Source organism: Candoia aspera, chromosome 3, assembly GCF_035149785.1.
Source record: "Candoia aspera isolate rCanAsp1 chromosome 3, rCanAsp1.hap2, whole genome shotgun sequence".
In the NCBI taxonomy this organism is placed as follows: Eukaryota; Metazoa; Chordata; class Lepidosauria; order Squamata; family Boidae; genus Candoia; species Candoia aspera.
In genome coordinates this window covers 107514385-107532642 of record NC_086155.1, presented here as the reverse complement: position 1 = coordinate 107532642, position 18258 = coordinate 107514385, and the positions used below count along the sequence as shown (strand labels likewise).

Genomic DNA, 18258 nt, shown 5'->3' with positions numbered 1-18258 from the left:
CTTTATCTACTTTTAGGATTTGTGTGGAAAACATCATATTTTAGGTCATATTTATGCTCAGTTCTGAAATAGGGAAAGATTCTGTTCATAAATTGTAAATTATTGTAAAGAACATAAGGCACTCCCACTTCATTCAATCCTTCAATTCATACTTGTTGTATCATAACCAGTATAAGGAAAAGGAGAAACTGAAGGCAGACTGAAAATAATAAGATGTGGTGATCAGAGGACAGTATGTGGATTTAGACATGTGTATTAGGCATTGGTGATTTAGAGCAAAAGAAGCTAGGTATCAGATGTGCAGGATTGTGGACAGCTCACAGATCACCCTTTCTGACAACCTCCTAGCCAAAACTGACATCATCAGGCAGACAACCCCTTTAAGAAACCACATTTTTGGATTCAAATCTTGTGCTACTGCAGTCTTTTCTTGAAGATTTTTAGTCTCTTACTAAAGAGAAATAGGTGAATATGATTCTTAAGGCAAATGGCAAGTACTTGGAGTGTACTGCTTTGCAGTCTGAATGGTAGTTGTCTAAAATGCTGCTCTGACCTCTAAAATAGACTGTGAAAATGCAAATTATCTTCAAGCTACAGTAATGAAAGTCAAGGAGCACAATGAAAAAAAAAGGGACTAAAAATTTAATCTGAAGAAGACCAAACTAATGACAACAGGTACAGCAACTGGCCTTAGCATTGGTAATGAAAATATTGAAGTGGTGGATAGTTTTGGCTGTTTAGGATCAACCATCAGGAGGAAAGGAACCAGCAGTCAAGAAACACACCACAGACTAGCACTTGGTAGAGTAGCCAGGAAGGCCTTGGAAAAGATGTTCAGATGCCAGAAAGTATCTATACCTACAAAAATAAGAATCATGCAAGTAATGGTTTCCTTGGTGACGCTCTATGGAAGCAAAAGTTGGACTTGGAAGCAGCAGGCTAGAAAGAGTATTGATGCCTTTCAACTCTGGGTTGGAGAATACTCCTCTGAATACCATGGGCAGCCAATAGAGCAAATAAATTGGTAATCAAACAAATCAACCCAGTGTTCTCAAGGCACAAATGAACAGGATCAAATGATCATACTTCAGGCACATTATGAGAAGATCTAGAGCCCTGGAGAAGTTTATAATGTTGGGAAAAGTGGAAGGACAGAAAGAAAGAACAACCAGCAGCAAGGTATATGGACTCAATTACAGTGGCAATGGGTGCACTGTTGGAATACCTGAAGGACCAGGTTCAGAACAGATCATCCTGGGAAAAAAATTATCTGTGTGGTTGTTAAAGAGTTGACACTGCCTTAATATAATCCATTAATCAATCTTCAGTAACCCATTCTCACTGCATTCAATTACTTTTATTTTTCTCTTAGCGCACCCAACTCTCACTTCCATGTACAGTACCTCCTTCAACTTTAATTCCTTGCAACCTACAACATATTACCAACTTTTTATGAGCATTTGCAAATTTTGACATTTCTCCATCTACTTTCTCATCTTTAGTAAAAGGTACCATTCTATAAAGGTACACAAATTCATCAACTTGCTCTACTTTTTGTCTTTTGGGTATAACTTAGAATTCTTCACTGTATTTTCCATGTTAAACCCAACAAGGAACATGTATTTTAGGACCAATGCTCTTTGTTGCATCATAGAATCTTGGTTTGCTGCAAGTTATTCAGATTTTCAGCCAACAAAACACCATCATCTGCACAAAAAAGTACAAACACCTTAACATTTCTGACCAACACTCTTCTAATGTCAAAAGCATTCTTTATAAATTTATTCATACAGTAAATATATTAAACACGCAAAGGGAAATCAGACGTCCTTCTCAATACTGAACTTTGTGCTCAATAGCAAACCATTCACTAAACGATCTTCTTATTCTCACACACGTTTTACTTCCACCGTATACCATTCTTACCACCTCTGGCAAATGACTTCAGAGTCACTCAAAAGATTCCATAATTCAAGTCCTATTCACATTACCATACACTTTCTCTACATCAATAAATGTATGATAAACTTTCATTGTCAGAGATTTCTCAATTACCTGCTGAAGAACAAGATTTGATCTGTGCACCCCTTGCACAGCATAAAACTGCACTGCACAAATTTTGCTCACTGAAAAGATGTAAGAATCAAAATTCTACCAAATTCCTTCCCAAACTTAATCTTCTTATACACTTATCACTTAGCCTTGTTCAACATTCCCAGAGCATTGACAATTTTCTTCTCATCAGTTGTTTTCTTGGACTCTAGTATTTTTAGTACTTGTTTCAACTTCATTCTTCAATGTATCAGCATAATCCCCACACAAAACTCTATACCGCTCCTTCCACTACTCCCTCACTTCAGTTTTGTCCCAGTCATGCAAATCACTTTATTGGAAGCTTTTTGTTAGGCCTTTTCACTTCCAAAACAATTTTCTATTTCCATTAAAATCACTCTGCATTTTTTCTCCCTCTTTTAATCCTTACTATTCCTCTTTGACTACATTCTCTGCAACTATTTTTTTCTATATATATAATATATATAATATCCTTTTCTTATTTGTTGTAGCAGTCATTTTCTTACATGCACTTTTCCCCACCTACAACCTCTTTCACTTTATCACAAATGAAGCATCCTCTTTTATAGTTCCCACTATGTAACTCCGTATGCTTTGATGGCACTTTGTAATGTAGTTATTTTCACTTAGTTCCAAGCAGCTTCCATGTTTTCTTTCTTTACATCCACATCCCATTATGTCTAGACATGACCATCTTCAAACAGATTCTTGTTCTTTCATACAGGAGTGTTACTTCCTTGTTTTGCACTCTCATTTCTATCACTTTTTTCTGTTTTTTCCCCCATGGCCATTTCCCATGGCCACTATTGCCACAACCAAAAAATGGGTCTATCCTACATGCAGAAACTCACCACTCTTGTACCTTTATTAATTCTCTCAAATTTTCATTGCAATCAAACAAGTGATGCTTTTTGATTCATTCCTTTTCCATGAGAATAGATGTATATTTAAACCATATAGTTGAACGAAATAGACGTTTTTCTAAGCACATACCTACCAGTCACCATTCCCATTCATGTTGGGTTAAGTGGCCCAATCACTTTTCTCATCTGATACCACCCACCTATTGTGACTCCTAACAAAATAACTTTTCTTCTGAGTTATATTTATTCAGAATGTTGCACAACTTCCCCAAAACTCACCCCTGGTTCTTTCATTTGCCCTTTCATTCATAATAAACCTAAACCCAGTATGTCTATTTTTTTCTTGCACTTCATTTGTTAATTCATACTCTTTACAATTTTCTCCTCTCACATTTCAAGTGATGATCTTCCATGGGCCAAGGCAATCACCAGAGGAGCTAATAGATACTGACCTCTGTTTTCCATCATGGCTTTAATGCTTTTTGGTTTATGTAATGCTTTTTAGTAAAGTAGAGAATATTACTAGTCATAGTCATACCCATGCAACATGCAGCTTTCCCTGCTAAAGGTAAGGACAGTATCAGTCAATTGGGACATTTTGGCCGATGTGCAACAAGAGCAACCAACGCCCAGAATCAGGCTCATACTGTTCTATACAAGCTAGGAACCCTAATCTAGAGATTATCTTGCAAGCAAGCAAACAGTTGCCTATATCTACCAATTAGGAGGTACATGCAGTGTACTGACACATGCTCCCAAATAAATAAACCAGAATATTGGCTAATGACTTAGAAGGCCTGGCCAGTCAGGGAGGAATGAATCAGAAGCCTGTATTAAATCATGAAAGTAAGGTTGTATTCAAAAGAGTTCAAGTCACTTACAGAAAAAGTGCCAAAGGCTCAGAATATTTATTTAGAACAAACCAGGATAATCTGAGCAATTTGGTTTATACATGGATGTAACCACCATTAGAACAGAGCTTCACAGGGAACTCACAGGGATTTTGTTTTTTAGAAAAATGTTATATTGCTAATTTTTAGATATTTTAATACTTGTGATCATGTCAAGCTGCATTAGAGTTACACTGACATCATGCATAGAACTTAAGAATTGTATTGTGAAATACCTTTTGAGAGAACTTGAAGTTAAGCCATGTTCTCCATCAGGTAGAAGATTAACATTATTTTATGTAAATTGAGAATTAAAGTTATAATTATACAATTAGAGCATTGGCGGTCTAGTTGTAAAGTATCAAGTAGCTGTGAGACAAACAATAAAACAGTAGTAAAAACTAACCCAGTTGTATCAGTGACTGATGTTTTTTCCCAGTGTCAAGCTTAATAGAGGGGTAATCAACATAACCCCATGACACTCTTACATGTTACCCACTGACGCCCACAATTAATTAAAGAGAAATTGTTATCATAGCCAAAGAAGTCTTACTCTCAGTTCTCAAATAATTCCCTGCCCCTATGGCACTAACTGCAATGCAAGTGTATATAACTATCAAGCTGAGGCTTCTTACATCTGGGGCAGCAACCCTCAGACAACTTACACAACTATTTGTTTTTAATTTAGAAAGATGAGTAAAAATAAGGTCAAATAAACATTTGATGGGGGAAGAATTGTTGAAGACACATTTTCCTCTCTGTAAAAGAATTAGCCTATTCAGCCATTTTGTGTTTTGTTCTTGGTGATAAAATGGATGCTTTTTTCCCCCCTTTACAGGCTGTTTTACCAGGAAATTCAGAAGCTGACAGCAAGTTCAAAAGATCAGTCCATGAACCTAAAGAAATTGGTAAGTGGAAGAAAGCTAGTCATTATGGTAACTATAAACTCAGTAGTATCACTGTTATTATTGGATAGGAAGTTGAGAAAGGGAGACTGAAAAACTGAATGAGATGCTAAGCTAAATGCAAGAAGGCTGAAAGTTTAAAATGCTGCATTAATTAGCAAAACAATCCTGACAAAGTTTGATTCTGATCTTGCTAGCTCTTACAGAACACTTAAATCAGTGAATGTAAGTACAGATAATGTAGACGTTCTTAAACTATTATATCTATAATGTTTAAAAACAGAGTGAAATCAAACTCAGGTTTATGGAGAAGCAAAGTCAAAAGATTCAGGAAGTACTTAGCTTCAACTGAACATTTCTGGAATAAAATGTGTGTCAAGAAGTTATCTTACTGATGGTGCCTACCTCCCTTTGACTCATTTTAAAATGATTTTTTTTTGGTGCCTTCAAGTCAGTGTTGACTCCTGGCAACTGCCTGGATTAGTCTCTGCAGTTTTCTTGGCATGATTTCAGAAGTGGTTTGCCATTGCCTTCTTCCTAGGGCTGAGAGAAAGGGACTGGCCCAAGATCACCCAGCCAGCTTCATGCTTAAGGTGGGACTAGAACTCAGAGTTTCCTAGTTCCTAGCCTGGTGCCTTAACCACTACACCACACTGGTTCTCTTATTCAAGATAAGCATGCAGAAAAGCATACTGCCAAATTCCTGATGCCTCAGAAAAAGAAAAAAAAAGAAGAAAAAGAACCAGTCTTATTTAACACATCTCACTGTAGAAAAAGCCAGTGAATTTTAATATACAGACTTAAAACCTAATTTAAATCGAAAGTCGTAATTAAGACTCTTGAACTTTTGATCTATAGGTCAGATATATAACTGAACAGGCAACTTCACAACAACTTAAAGTTACACCCACTCCTCATTTATCAGCCAAGTTCAAACAACCAGGTCGTTAAGCAAAATGGTTGCTAAGTGAACACGTGACTGAAAAAGAGAGACACTGCAAAGATCTATGGTTGCTGCCGTCTCATTCAGATAAAGTTCTCTTGTACAGCTATGTCAGTGTTACTCTCGCTCCAGCATACATGGTTGTCATGTGCACAAAATTTGGTTGTAAATGCATGCACTGGTCAGAAAATTATTTTTTAAATATCATTTATTATGGTCATACTTGCAAATGGTTGATAGCCAAGGAGTGGGTATGTGTGTGTGTGTGTGTGTGTGTGTGTGTGTATGCATGTGTGTGTGTATGTATGGATGTATGGATGTGTATGTGCATGTGCGTGTGCGTGTGCGTGTGTGTGTGTATATATATATATATATATATATATATATATATATCAAGTTATTCCAACCATTTTCTTAATTTCTTAACTTATGGACTCCTATTAAACTAATTTTCACTGAACTAAAATCACCTGCATATTATATCTACCTAAGGTCAAGTTAGTAGTTAACTTGTACCGTAAAATGGCAGGCTAATATTAAATGCAGAGCTGTATAAGATAATGATACACTGTCATACTTTAGACTTGTGGGGTTTTGTTTAGAATTGGAAGCTAAAGTGCTGAAAAGTGCTCTCTGCAGCGTTTTGGATCAGAATCCAAGAAGGTACTTGGGAACATGCATGTCAACACCCCCTTAAAGAAGCTACATCTTTTACTAGACTACAGTACATGGTAACTGTCAAATCCAATATTTGAATTAAAGAGGTGCTGATTGTACACCCATGTTCTCAAGCACCTTGTTGCAGCCTCTCAGCACCACCTTAACTATACTGTATGAGCCCAGGTAAAGGTGGAACTTTTTTTAAGATGGTGTATACAGGTGTAGTATCCTGAGTCATACCATTCTGGCTTTGGATCTGTACATCCATATTGAAAAGCTATACTAAAAAGGGCATAACACAGAATGAGTTGACATACCCTATATAAATAAATAAATAAATAAAATAAAATAGCTAACTGCTTCAACTAGAAATAATATAAATCTCAATATAGCTGAAAGTGGAACAATTTTTTTTCAGTGATTTGTGATCTTTGATAGTGCTAAATGATTATTTATGAATTCTTTGTATATAGTTTAAAATGATTCACCATGCTCATGTAACATTTGTCAATTTCTTAGCTGCCCTACCTTCACAGAAACCAAAATCCTTTCAGTTTGTTTAACAAGATTTACTGAAAGAGGATAGGTTACAGAAATCTCAGCAACTTGATTATTTTCTTTTTATTGCCTAAGTTTTTAAGGTGAAGACTTTCTCTTGCTGTCTCTTATTCACAGCCCCTATGTGAATTGGTAAAAAGGCTGTTAACTCTAGTTGTATATACATTTTACAAATAAATATTCAATATACACTGGAGTTTTAATTTGAAAGGCAGACTAACATGGATGGAAAGAAGAATCTCCTTCTATAGCCAGTAAAGTTACACCAGGTACTATAAAAATGGTCTCAGAAAAGGTTGCACGAGGGATGGAAAAAAGAGTATAAAAACTGGGGTCTAATACTTAAGTGGAAATAAGCAGAAATAATGAAGCTATACTGACAGATTAATTTTATGTTTTCAAAATATTATCTTTGGCTTAGTCCTATAATACTATGCTTACAATCTGAGAAAGATTCACATTCCTAACCAACTGAATTAACAAACCTCCAACCTAAGAGGCTAGAAAGGATTTTATAGCATCTAAACAATATTGGATTCCAAATGCCATCAATGTCAACCAACATGATTAATATTCAGAACTTATATCATATGTAATTCTGAAACTTTTGTACATTCACAGGTCCCGCAGAAAAGACATTAAGATCATCCATAATTAAATTGTCAATGTAATTAGAAATGAGACTCTTTTTGTACTGTATAAGGCCCAAACATCCATTAATAATATAATAACAGCCTATTTCTATGGCTTCAATGATATACAGATAGATCACAATTTATTGAGAGCCAATTCCATTAAATAAGAGTCAGTTCACATGAGATGGGCAGCCATATAAATTTTGACAGATACATAAAATAAAACAAAACAAAACAAAACAAATAAAATAAAGCAGATTTGTATAGACCTGTAGGGAATCAAAGTAAAAAAATATACTTCTAAACTTAATTGCAATTTCACAAGGAAGGAAAATTGATGAAGATTTCTCAAAATAAGCAAAATACTCCTTGATTTAAAAAAAAAATCAAGCATACAAGAATTTATCAGTTTCTAACAAATAATTATATGACCATTTAAAAACATTCTCAGAAAAAACAGGTGAACAGAGAGAAAACTTAGTTAGATTTAATTTTACACATTATGTACAGCATTTTAAATGACATCCTAGTGAACTATTCTCCAGATGTCATTTCCTGCTACTCTCCCATTAAAAAGAATATAGCTATTGCTCGAAGGACAGGACAGTAAGCTATTCAAACAGATATTCCTCATTTCCTGTCAAATACAGTTTTGCTCTATTTTCTAAACCACAACACACAATCTTTCATATTTGGTAAATACAAAGTAGCAGCATTTCCCCAGAGATTTAAAATACCATTTCACTTTTTTTTATTTATCACATTTTCCTAGGTACACAAGAGCTACCTGACAAGAGTCTTCAAAATACTGTGGGGAAGAAAACAGAATTCTGTTAACTACAAGCTGATCAACAAAAATTAAGTTTCAGATGTTAGGAAAAGAAGAAAAAGGATCAAAATTAATCTTTGTGTGAACTTTAAAATATGAAAATATGAAATGTTGGTGAATTCACACCCTTGTATGTACTAACTAGATAAAATTGGAAAATAGGGCTGATGGGGGGGAATGAATCAACTCACAGCAACACACTACAGGACAGGTAGTGACAAGCTGTATAGGTATAAATCCCGACCCTTTACACTGAAGTAATTCTTACTCTTGTAACAGGGGCTACTCCTAGTTCCAAGCACAGAACTTGACATTCACAGTGAGATCCTATGTTTAAGTTTTATTTAGGCTTCAACATAGTACGTATATACTAGGAATAAATCCTCCTGATCGTAAAAATGTGTATTTCTGAAGAGGGATACAAAGAATTGATTTATGGCAGCGGTACTTCTCGCTTAGGTCCGTGAAGTGAATGCCCAAGCAAACTTGCCCAGGATTATCGACTTAATAATATAACAAGTACTCTCTTAAGGGACGTATTTCTTTCATACCCCGGCCCAGTATACAGAGAAACTAGCAAAGCCCCCGAAATGCACAACTCCGCTATTCCCACCCAAGGCTCCCAACACCTGACACAGTTTCCCCTGCTCAGCTTCGAAGGGCACCGGGGCGGCGAACTGCAGAAATCGAGAACGGCAAAAGCCTGAGGCCTACAGACCCAGATAAAGGGAAGAAAAAATGGAGGACGGGAGATGCAGAAGCCAAGAAACAGATATCGGTCTCTCAGGCGCCTTAGAAAGCCGAGTTTGCTTCACAGAAAAACAGGCATCGCCGATTCTCTTTCTTTCCTCCTTCCTCCCTCGAGAAAAAAGGAGGAGGCCGCAGCCTCCGCCCTATTGTCTCCCGACCCGAGGGGGGCTCACCTCACGACGGCGGCAGCAGCTCCTCTCAGCTGCGGGCTACGGCCATGGCCGTCGCGCCTACCTCCACCTTCACCAGCATCAAGAGCCGGCCGACAGCGGCCTGCTGCCCCAGCCTTTGGCCCTCTGCTGCTGCTGCTGCCACGGCTGCTCCTGCAGCAGAGGCCATCTTGGGTGCCTCTTTGCTTGCTTCAGCAGCAAAGCCTTCCTCGCCTAAACAGGCGTCACTGCTAATGCATTGCTCGCTGGGTCAGTCGGCCTCCCCTTCCTGCTCCTCGAGGGGTGGAGCAGCCTTAGACTCATCCTCCCGGCTCTTCCTTCCTTCCTTCTTCCTTCCTTCCTTCCTTTCCGAAAGGAGAAGCAGGAGGAAAATAGACTTGGAAAGCCCAGCTCCTACGCCTTAGCCGAGGTGGGCGCCTGAATAGAGAAAAACGTTCCCGCATTTTGAAACGATGTGGAACAGGACAATGTTTTAAGAGCATCGTCCCCTGCATACCTACTAGTGAGTAAGCCCTGTTAAATAAAAGGTCTTCCTCCCGGAGAAGAAGGGGACTTCTTGAACAAACCCGCGCAGGATTCGGTCGTCAGTCATTTTATTGTTAAGCTGCTTGCTGCATTCCTGTGTATTTATATATGCACTCTCAGTGCAGCGTTCAAGAGCCAGAAACTACAGCAAATGGCTAGCTTTTGTCTCTCTATAACACATAACCACAGGATACAGCAAATGTGATCAGCTTAATCATTATGCCTTCAGATGTACCCATCTTTCTGTCACCAGGCAGGCTTAGAAAAGTAATGCCTGACCAACATCCTAAGCCAAAAGAAACTAGCTCCATTATAATCAGATGATGCACCTGGGTTGCAAAAATCCGGGCGACTGCTATGGTTAGCATTACAGTGTTCCATACTTCTTGGTTGCTAACTGGAGAGCATCTGGAATTTTGCAGTCCAAATATATCAGCCTTACATCTGATGGCTTTATGTAATGTAGTTCATGCAAAATGCTAAGACATACATCACCTAGATACCCATTATGCTGTTCCTGTTTCCCATAAACAATGTTACTGCAAAGTGCAGAACAAGAATAAGATACTAAGATATGATACAAACATATTAAGGCATGAGGACACGAAAACAAATAAAGCAAAACTGAATTTACACCACTGTTGTTCAGTATAACTTTCTGTAGCTTTCAATTCTTCTGTCTCATTTTTCTCTTTCTGAGTATCTCACCAACTCCATCTAACCACAAATTTTTCAGTCTTCCCCCTTCTCTTGACCTATGGTCTCCTCCTTCATATATTTTTTATGGAATTTTTCATAGATTATAATGATCAAACCACTTAAGTGTGTTTCTTTTCTTTCATTCTGGCCTTTCACTTTTGTATTCAGTCTATACTCATTCAGCACCCATTCAATTTGACTGTATTTCCTGTAGTTTTACCATGCAGATGCCTTCAGTAGATCATTCCCACTGCCATACCCAACCCTTATTTCCACATAATGAAGTGGTCAAAATGATGTTTTAATACATGTTTTTGCTATCCTTCTACCATTTCTATGTTTCTCCTTCCATTTTCCCATTTTAAATTTTGATTCCATGTGAAGTATTCTATAATTCAAGCCTGTTCACTTTGTCATATACTTTTCCTAAGTCAACTATATTAAGCAGCTTAAACATGCTTTTTCCTTACATTCATTTTCTACTCATTAATTGATTGAACCTTCCACCATTATTCACATACATCATTGGCTAAGTTAAAATCAAACAAATGCATAATTTCTTAGTATTATCCTGGGTATGGCTGTAGTTGACAGAATGCAGGCAGCAGTAAGGTAATCTCTAGATTAGAGATTTTAGCTTGCATAGAATCGTGAGAGGATGCTGAGGGTAAAACTGAATAAAAATATATGTACATATGCTGGTCAAAGACTAATAGTTTACCTACTTATCTAAGTAAGAGGATGTCTGCAAAAAAAAGATTTAGAGAAAAATATTGTTAAATGTATATAGAGAGAAAAGTTTCAAAGAATGTAGTCAAGGAGTGCAAGGAATAGTTAAGATAAAAAGCAAAAAAAAATACAGAGTGATTTTGATGAAAGTAAAAATTATTTTGGAAAGGGCTAACAAATACACTTTAGCAGATTTAATGAAATTAAGCATAAAAATTATGAAATTATTTGAGATGAAACTTAAGTAGGGAATGCCAGAGACTGTATATTTTGGAGATTTATATGGAAATTATACTGATAAGATTATTGCAATGATATTGATTAGATTATTGCAGCACACTCTACATAGGGCTGCCTTTAAAGATCACCTGGAAGCTTCAGTTGGTATAAAATGCAGTGGCCTGGGTGCTCATGTGTATTTGCCAGTGGGCATATATCACACTTGTTTTATGGGCCCTGCATTGGCTTCCTATCAGTTTCTGGGTGGTGAACTGTAATCTATGAAGCTCTTTATGGCTTGGCACCGAGTTACCTGCAGGACTGCATTTCCCCACTTGAGTCAGCCCAACCATTTTGATCATGCACAGAGAAGCAGCTGGTTGGGACTGCATCTTCCCACTTTTGAGAGGTGGAGGGGCGAATCCTGGAAATGTTTTTCCATGATGGGGCCAGCTCTTTGGAATGGCCTCCATTTGGAGGTTCAAATGGCTCCAATGTTATCTGTCTTTCAGAAAAAAGTTGAAAACAACTTTACTGGAGGGCTTTTGAGGGCTGATGCCAGGTATTATTTTTGTGGGGGTTTGAGTATTTGTAATACGTATTTTTTTATCTTGTATGTTTTTGCTTTGCTATCATGAGCCACTGAGAATCTTCTTAGGATTGCAATGGAATGTAAATGTTATTAATAAATTATAAATAAATACATCTGTCAAAGAATGGAATTGAAATGAACACTATAAACATTTGTGTCAAGAAAAAATGATGAAATGAATGTCATAAATGCTGTATGTTGGGAAGGTGGTATGGCTACAAGTTTAGATAATGTATTGGAGAAATGTTAAAATATGGATGTGGTTTGCTTATGGAATGGCTGTATGACTTGTTCAATGTGTTTGTGTGTGTGAGTGAGTGAAGTCTGCATCTGTGCCTGAGGATTGAAAGAATACTGCTATTGTTTCCCAGTATAAAGTGAAAGTAAGAAAGAGAGACTATAGGGAATAGTTTGTGAAATGTACCAGAAAGATGTTTGGCAGAATTCTGGCTGAAAGGATTTGAGAATGGCAGAGGATGTACAGACCAGATTTTTGCTCTTCAGCAGATCCTTGAGGATGTATGAATGTAAGAAAAGTTGGGTGGGTTGTTTTTTTTGCATGTCTGTTGATTTAACATGGACAAAATAAACTGAATGCTTAGCAAATGGTTCAACATTGGACAGTTAGTTAAAAAGGGATATGTAATGTCCCCTTTCTTGTTTAGGGTATTTTTGGATAAATATATATGTAATGCTTGTGTTGGTCAGAGGTAGAAAAATTTGTGCAGTTTTGTATGCATATCATGACTTGGGAAACTAAGTGAACAATTGCTAGTTATACATAAATGGGGAAAAGCTCTAGCTCTATTAGATGAATTTGTGTACCTTGGTAGATTGTTTACTCAGGATATGAAAAATGGATGGAGAAATTCTAAGATGTGCAAATGCACTTAGAAAGGAAGGAAGTATTAAGTAGTCTGCTTCAGAGTGTAAGAGTTAAGGCAGGAACCAGCCAGTTTCCACACCAGAGATGGCCATTGTGTAAACATACAATTATTGCTTGGCTTCAAGGCCACCAAGTCCCATGTCTGTTAATTCAGAAGTGTGCAAGGAAAAAGCCATGGACTTAAATCTCTGAGGTTATAAAAGCCATTTACAACTTTTCACTGGCAGTTAGCAATCAGTTGCTGCATATACTGTAGCTTCATTCCTGTCTGCAAAATATTCTAATCTCACTGAGCCATGTTTATGAGTCTTCTGCTAAATCAAGCCAAGGAATTAAACTAAGCCAAGGAGTGTCAGGAAATCTGAGATTTATTGCCAAGTCCAGACTGGGAACGACACAAGGAATGTATATTTGTTGAAATAAGTGAAAATGGCTGTGTATAAGTGTATGCTTCTGCCAATTTTGTTATATAAGTATATGAGAGTTGAGTATGTCATAAGAAGCATAAAAGTAAGTTGAATGTGGTAGAAATAGGATACTTAAGAAGTGGGTATGGTAAAACCATAAGAGATACATTCAGGAATGAATGGGTTATGAATGAATGTGGACTGAATACAAAAGTCAGTGTCCAATACAAAAGAAAACATTGTGGTGATTGGGTGATAGAGAGAAAATGAATGTATGAAGGAAGAGTGAATGGGTTGAGAGAAACGGAAAACCAAGAAAGTCATGGTTGGATGAAGATCCTCAAAGACAATTGAGAAGTTTAAAGGACAAAAGGCAATGCATGAAGCAGTGTGGAAGCATGGATGGTTTGCATGAAAAGATATTGTGAATGGTTTGGTGTAAGGTAGATTTCATTTTGTTTCTGTTTCTTTTTCTATCTTTGATACCTTCCTTCTTTTGTCTTACTATAATATTATGCTTTTACTACACTTTGCATAATTGTGCTTACCCCATTACAGATAAGCAGATACAGATTGCATAATTGTGCTTACCCCATTACAGATAAGCAGATACAGTATATATAAATTGCAAGTCCATGTTCAGACATTCCCAAGAGGTTATGGCAGCCTAACTGTAAAAGTAAAGTCTTCTTTGAGTTCAGCTTGACTCCTGCTTGCAGAATCTTGCTTATCCAAAAGGAAGTAGCATGATGGGTATGAATGTATGGGGTACAGAACAAACCTTCTGCTGCATTGTGAATAGATTCAGCTTCCATGCCACATCTAAGGGCAACCTGATATACAGCATAGTAATTCAAACATGAGATTGCAAATATATGAGTCATTGGGGCTAAGCAAAACTTTTCCATATTATTATTTTAACTTTCAAGTGATATTCAAAAACAACTAGTACAAAGATAATAGGGTCAATGAAATTCTTATGAGACTTATGTTCAGCTATTTGGTAATTATATACATTTTTATTATCGTTTTGCCCATGTCAGTTTGGTAGACTAATATAGTTACACATATGGCCAATTGATAGTTCAAAATTTCAGAAGGAACTAAAATCTGATCAACAAAATTTGTGTACAGTATGCTTACTGTGGGTCTTGTGCCTTCTGTTGTTAGAATGATATAATAACCAGTGACTTTTCTGAAAACCCATGTGGCTTATGTGTATTCATTAAAATTCTACATGTCTGCATGTTCTGAATTTTGTAATGTGCAGTCCAAACATGCACATGTACACATACACCCATATATATTTCCACCTAAAACTACAGTCATAGTTTTGGAGAAACAAATAAGACTGCAGCTTTGTGGGGAAAAAGGGGTCAGATAAAGGTAATCAGATAAATAAACGATTTCTCTATTTTGTATGTAATATGTTTCTTCTAAACACATCTTTAATTTTTAGTTTCTAGATACATCTTTAATTTTTAGTTTAGGTTTTGTTGATATTTGGTTTTGTTGATATTCCGTTTTGAATAGATAGTTTTAACACTTCAGTTTGTAGGAATCTACCTCCAGTGTGGGTATAGTAGACCTCCAGACCAGGTGTTGCACTGGGCCCCCAAATTTATTTATTTATTTATTCAATTTGTAGAGCCCTATAATTCCTTAAACCAGCCTCACTAAAATTAAGTAAAAACCTTTTTTTCAATAAAATGCCTAAAATTCATGAGATTTTGATGCTTGGTTTAAAATATTGCAAACCTTTGAATGAGAATGCCAAAATCTTGTGAGATTTGCCATTAAAAATATCTATATAACTTGTACTTGAGGTGAGGCAAGACAGGAGGCTTAAATGGTCTAAGGTGGACACTATGGCAATTTCCAGTTTTATGATATCCGAGAGGGCGCAGTCTTGGGTGAAAATCGTTGTTACACCTACTCAAGACTCAAATAGAATCCCTACTGGATATGCCAATTTGTGCAGCACATTAAGAAACTTCTTAATAGCAAACTGCCAGTTAGGAACTGACAGCTCGTAAGATCTAACTGGTTCGACCTTGATTGCTCTCGCTCAAGAAAGACCCTAAGAGCAGCCATGCGTTTGGTTCAAAGAAGCCCCACACCAAACAACCACGCCAAGATGCTAAAGCTCAGACGCAATTATAAGAAACTAACAGCCACCAAGAAGGCTCAATATACAGCTAAAGTTTGGTCTGAGCTAGAAGAGTCAGCGAAAGGGTTTAACCCAGTCATATTTTGGAATACCGTATCTGGCATGTTGAAGGAGTGCAAGCTCCTACTTGATATCCCCATTTCAGCTTTAGTCTGGGAGGATTTCTACACTACCCTATTTGCCAGTTCCAAGCAGGACTATTCAGAAAAGATGACCACTGAGCCTCTGACCCTTGATAATCTTCCTCCTTGGCTACCAGTGACAGTGACAGAAATTAAACACATTCAATCGCTGAAATCCAATAAGGCATCTGGCGAAGACTTCCTACCACCAGAACCTTTCAGGACACACACTGACTGGTGGGCCCCACTACTGGCAGGACTCTTTACATACATAGACAGCACTGGCCATATTCCAGCAGGATGGGAACTTTCCATCATAGTTCCCATACACAAAAAAGGAGACAAGGAAGACCCTAAAAATTACAGACCTATAAGCCTTATTGATATAACAGCTAAGATGTATGCAAAACATCTCTTGAGAAAAATAGAGGACTGGGCAATCGAGAAAATATATTAGTGGAAGAACAGGCTGGGTTTAGACATGGGCACTCCACAATAGACAATTGCTTCACTTTACACCATCTCATCACTAAATATACAACAGATGGAAGGCACCTGTTTACATCTTTTATTGATCTTAGCACAGCATTTGATTCCATAAATAGAGATACCTTATGGAAAAAGCTGGCCAGGTTAAATATGGAACCCAGACTTTTATATTTGATAAAGGCCCTCTATACAAATACACGCCTGAAAGTCCGTACTGGAGTCAATGACTCTTTTACACAGAGCATACCCACCCACAAATGTGTCAGACAAGGATGTATCTTGGCCCCGATGTTGTTTAATCTCTATGTTAACGACATTCCAGGATTCCTCCATTCTATGGATGCCAAAGATCCTAAGCAGACATATCAACATCCTCTTGTATGGAGATGACATGGTTTTGATGGCATATTCCCAAGTAGGCCTGAGAAGATTGGTGGGGAAATTTGGTGCTTACTGTGCCACAAACATTTTGAATATTAATAAGTCCAAATCCAAAGCGGTGTTTTTTGGGAAAAGACAGGCCAAATACAATTGGCAATTGGATGGGGAGCCTATAAAACAAATAGACTCTTTTTCATATCTAGGGGTGGTTTTTACAGACATAGGGCCTTGGGTTAATCATTACAAGCAAAGTTCTGCAAAGGCCACAGCAAGTTCTAAAACACTAATCAAACTACTTAGCTACAACCACCCTTGCTCTCTGCTCCCCATTTTGAAGGTCCACAAGGCAAAAGTTGTACCCGTGCTAACATATGGAGCCAAATTGTAGGGCCTATCAAAGGCCTCCTTACTTGAACAAAATCAAGCACACTTTTTAAGAACCATTCTGGGGACCGACAGGAATACACCCGCAGCAGCAGTAAGAGCTGAAACAGGCACCCATTCCATTTATAGTCTATCAGTAACCAAAGTTTTCAACTATTGGTGGTGGATTCTCCCAATGGAACATGATAGACTACCAAAAATATGTCTTGAAGAACAGATGGGCACATCTCAACCCACCACATGGATCAATCAACTCCTTCAAACCATCGCATTTCTTGGCTTTTCATCACAATACTTACTTTCAGCTGGAGACCAGGCCAAGGCAATATTCAAACAAAGAGTCTTGGATGTTAATGCCCAAACAGACATTGAATTACTTGCATACAATAGGGCTTTGAAATGGCTGGCCAAGAATAAACTGTCCTTTCAAACAGAAAAGTACCTGACAATGAGTCTGACTCAATACCATAGGATAGCTCTTACTAGAGCAAGATTTGAGCAGCTAGATTCTATGGTCAAATACGGATGATTCCACCAAGTGCCTTACCTTGAGAGGACATGTGTTTGTGGACCACCAGAAGTAGAAGACATTGCACATGTCCTATTTAACTGCCAACTATATGCCCCAGCAAGGGCTCAGTACCTTCAGACACTAATTGACAGAACCACATACTGGGACTGTAACAAAATATTATGTTACTTCCTCCAGGGTAAAAATATGTATGTGGTCAGTAGAACTGTTAAGTTTATGGTTAGGGCTGTGCAACTGAGAACGTAATGTATAGAATGCATTGGGGTGGCATGTAAAGGTGATGAATTCATTTACTCACATTGTTTCTGTATTTCATTACCTGTTTTATTACATCTTGCATTTTTATCTTAAAATTTTATCTCCATTTTACCCTACTGTATTTTATCGTATTTTATTGCACCATAGTAAATTTTAGCTAATTTTATTGTATTTTAGTTGTTTTATGGCATCATATTTTATATTTTATATCTTATAGTGGCTGATGCCCAACTTTCTGATATGGTCATTTGACTAATCAATAAAGTTACTTACTTACTTACTTGTACCGAGAAGCATCTACAATACCATTGCAAAACTACAGTGGTCCCTAAACCATGAGAACCATTGCACTATAGCAAAACAGTGGAAAAGAGACCCTAAAAAACAGGAGACAGGACAATGGGTCTGCAAAGGGCAGAGGGGGTACAGCTGCACCCTATAAGTAAGCAGAGAAAACAGTTGAGGCAGTTTCAGTACTGTGAGGAATCAAAACCAATGTGTGTCAGCAGGACCCACTAGTTTAGGATATAAAATAGATCTGAGTTTAAGAGTTCTGCCCAAGGGTGTGAGACAGAGCTCAGAAGAATGT

The 18258-nt window shown here is 37.4% G+C and overlaps 1 protein-coding gene across 3 annotated transcripts in view; it reads right to left on the bottom strand.

Annotated features, from left to right (window-relative positions):
- RC3H1 (ring finger and CCCH-type domains 1) overlaps positions 1–9516 on the bottom strand; it is a 67042-nt gene extending 57526 nt beyond the window's left edge. For 2 of the 3 annotated variants that reach the window (XM_063298509.1, XM_063298510.1), the window contains exon 1: positions 9280–9516. The gene's annotated coding sequence lies outside the window, so the exon portion shown is untranslated. The remainder of the gene's footprint in view (positions 1–9279) is intronic. The other variant, XM_063298508.1, reaches the window with a different exon arrangement.
- Between the last annotated feature and the right edge of the window lie 8742 nt (positions 9517–18258).